Source organism: Arvicanthis niloticus, chromosome X (assembly GCF_011762505.2).
Source record: "Arvicanthis niloticus isolate mArvNil1 chromosome X, mArvNil1.pat.X, whole genome shotgun sequence".
NCBI lineage: Eukaryota > Metazoa > Chordata > Mammalia > Rodentia > Muridae > Arvicanthis > Arvicanthis niloticus.
Genome location: NC_047679.1, coordinates 82579274 through 82582761, shown reverse-complemented (window position 1 = coordinate 82582761; position 3488 = coordinate 82579274).

Genomic DNA, 3488 nt, shown 5'->3' with positions numbered 1-3488 from the left:
AACTATAACCAGTAAACTATAACCAGTAACCTTTTAAGATAACGCTGGTGATTTTGGAATTCTGTCACAGTTCACAACTATTCCTTGTTAAAAATAAAAAGTATAGACAAATTGATCAACTTGAACAAAAATGATTCAGAAACCAGGAAGCCCATAAAGCCAGAACAGATTTAAAGATGCTGCTCTTCAACAAGGTCAAGCCACATGTTTTGGACAGAAAATGGAAATATACAGAAAACAGAACTGAAGTCGGGTGACAGCTTGATTCATTACAGCTTAGTGCTCGCCTTAAAAAAATGCATAATAGACTGTTGAGCTTTTTGTCAACTTGATACAAACCAGAGTCACCTGGAAAGAGGGCCCCTCAATTTAGGAATTGCCTCCATCAGCTTGGACTATAGGCTAGCCTGGAGGTATTTTCTTATTTAATTATGGGTGTGCAAGACCGACCCAATCAACTGTGAACAATGCTGCCCTTGGGCTGGTGGTGCTGGGTCATAAAAGAAAGCAAGTGAGAAAAATCACGGAAAGCAAGCCAGTAAAGCAGCATTCCTCCAAGGTCTCACCTTCAGTTCCTGCCTTGGCTTAGCTCAGTGAGGGGTTATAACCTGTGAGCCATAAACCTTTCTTCCCCCAAGTTGCTTTGAGTCATGGTGCTTTATCACAGCAACAAAACAAAAAGGAGAACACAGGGTTAGAACAGTTCCTCCCCAATTACAGACTTCGGTGGAATCTGTAAATTGTTAAAACCGAGCTTTCTCTTAGAAAAGTATACTCCAAAGTTAGGCCTTCCTTGAACCCTTTTCTTAAGTACCCTGCAGTTTCTTGTGCCATTGTTCAAGTATAGAGTCATCTCTAGGCAAAATTTTGTTTATTTAACATCATACAGACTGCTCTGCTAATGATATTGGCTGGAAGGATGCCAAATAGAAGCATAAGCTGGGCATATTAGAGAATTCGGGATTCAGACTCAGTCTGCTAAAGGAATGATGTGTAACTACAAGTCAATTACTCACCAATGTCTTTGTGTTTCTATAGTGAACCAGGGATTTTTTTAGAAGAATATGGTTATATATAATAAGAAATTCACCACAGAGCCTAACAAATTGCCAATGAAAATTGACTCGTTATTTTTACTACCATTAAGTTGTTTTTAAGAATATCTTTAAGAGTAGCAATGTCTAATGGTTTCCTTTGCTATATTATACTGTGAAATCCACATGTCTACTTTACATACTTAGTAGTTTACAGTCCTTTTTGGACAAAGTAGGTGAATATTTGTTGAGTGAATGCATCCATGCTTAAGATAATTGTTTATTGCAAATGGTGTTGTTTCAGAATCTATAGTGCAAAGTAGAAAATATTTAATAGAGTACATTTAAAGAATCTCCTGTAAGTAGAGACATCATTGTGGTGTAACTATTGAATATGAAGTTTATCGAGTGGATTTTTATTTCTTTCAGTGGGTGTGTGGTTGAACATTCCCATTTTGAGCCATATTGGATAAAACTTTTGTTTGCACCTACCAAATTTTTTTGAACAAAAATATAGATATGTATATCTTCTCAACTCAAATTTCCTATAGGACATTGGTTAAAATAAAGTAATGTTTTAAAGTCAGGTGGAATTCTGGGATTGCTATTAGATTTTTGGAAATAATAGGTGTGGCAAGGTGTAGAAAGGACCAGGATTGTTTTTCTTCCAAAGTTGCCAATTCTGAAGAGATAAGAAAAACAAATCCCCCACCCCCTCATGCTGGCAGGATCCAAAGTTGAAGTTGAGGAGACAAAAATTTGAGATTCAGACTTACAAAGTAGGACAAAAGGCCGTATACATTATAGTAATGTCAGTATAAAAGTTACATGCAAGATGCTGCCCAGTCTTCAGAGACTGGTTCAGTTGTTTTGCCAGCAAAAGCAACTCAGGTTGGAGTCCTTGTCATTGGAATCTATAAAATTCTAGCTTGAGTCTCAGTGGTGATTAATTGCATGGGAGTAGCAATCACATGAGAAATTAATTACATGGTAGTAACCCTAGATATTTGGGTGAAGAAGTGCACTTTTGTTTTCCTCAGTGGTGAAGGTTGAACTTAGTGACTTAAACAAGCTTTTTATCTCTCCTCTGCAAGCTTTACACCAAGAAAGTAAACATACAAACACACAAGGAGAACTGTTAAACAATAGAACACCTCTGTCCCATACATACCATACCCAGGAGCCTCTGTTCCAACTGCCCAAAGAGACAAGAAGGACTCCCAATCTAATATGTGGTTGGTTGCTCAAGACAAAAAGCCAAATATTCAACTGACTGAATCTATTTTTCATAACTATAGTCATCTGGAAGTCAAAGAGTAGTACTAATATATAGTTAAGCCCATATCCACTAGGAAAGCCATGACAAAGCATGTTAATTTTCACTGTCTTTTGCTTGTTTGTTTGTTTGTTTCATGATTTTACATGCATTTGTTTAGATCCTTCAATCGGGCTGGTGAGATGGCTCAGTGGTTAAGAGCACTGACTGCTCTTCCAGAGGTCCTGAGTTCAAATCCCAGCAACCATCTATAATGAGATTTGATGACCTCTTTTGGGGTGTCTGAAGACAGCGACAGCGTATTTACACAAAATTAAATAAATAAATAAATAAATAAATAAGAGAGAAGGAGGAAAAAGATCCTTCAACCAAATTCTGGATCTATCAGTATAATGACCAACTAGAGGAATTGCTGAACATCTCTTGTGTTTTGGGTTTTTTGTTTGTTTGTTTTTTACTAGTGGAGATTGAATCCAGGAGATATATCCTCAAACCTTCTTTGTCTGTTTGCTTGTTTGTTTTTGAGACAATGATTCACTATGTAACTCCCATGGATTTGGCTAGAGTGCACCTAGTTGGACTGTGTTTAATACTCTTATTTTCTTTTCATTATGTTCTCCTGGTTGAATGTTATGCTCTGAGCACTGACAGGCTCTGTTCTGTTCTTGTTTAGATATTTCTCCTGATGCTTCATTGCTACACTCTTTCTGTGGATTATTCTTTCTTTTATAAGATATGTTCTTTAGATTTATTTATTTATTGTGCATGCAGCGTTCTGCCTGTGTGTATACCTGATCTCATTACAGATGGTTGTGAGCCACTATGTCGTTGCTGGGAATTGAACTCAGGACCTCTGGAAGAGAAATCAGTGCTCTTAACCTCTGAGCCATCTCTCCAGCCCTGTGGATTACTCTTTTCATCAGCATTGAAACACCTATTACAAACAAACTGGGTATCAAGAATATAGAAAAGCAAGCTTCCCTCCGCTCTCTCATAAGTTATATATAGAAGTATCCCTGTAAGTATTTGTATCACTTGAAGTATCTCTGTAAGTATTTGTATCACTTGAAAGATAATTAATTGATGAATGAGGTCTGAAATGATGGGGGGAAAGCTATTGAGCAAGGCTATCTGGAGGTTAAAAACAACAAATATCCAACTTTTGTCATCTGTGAGAG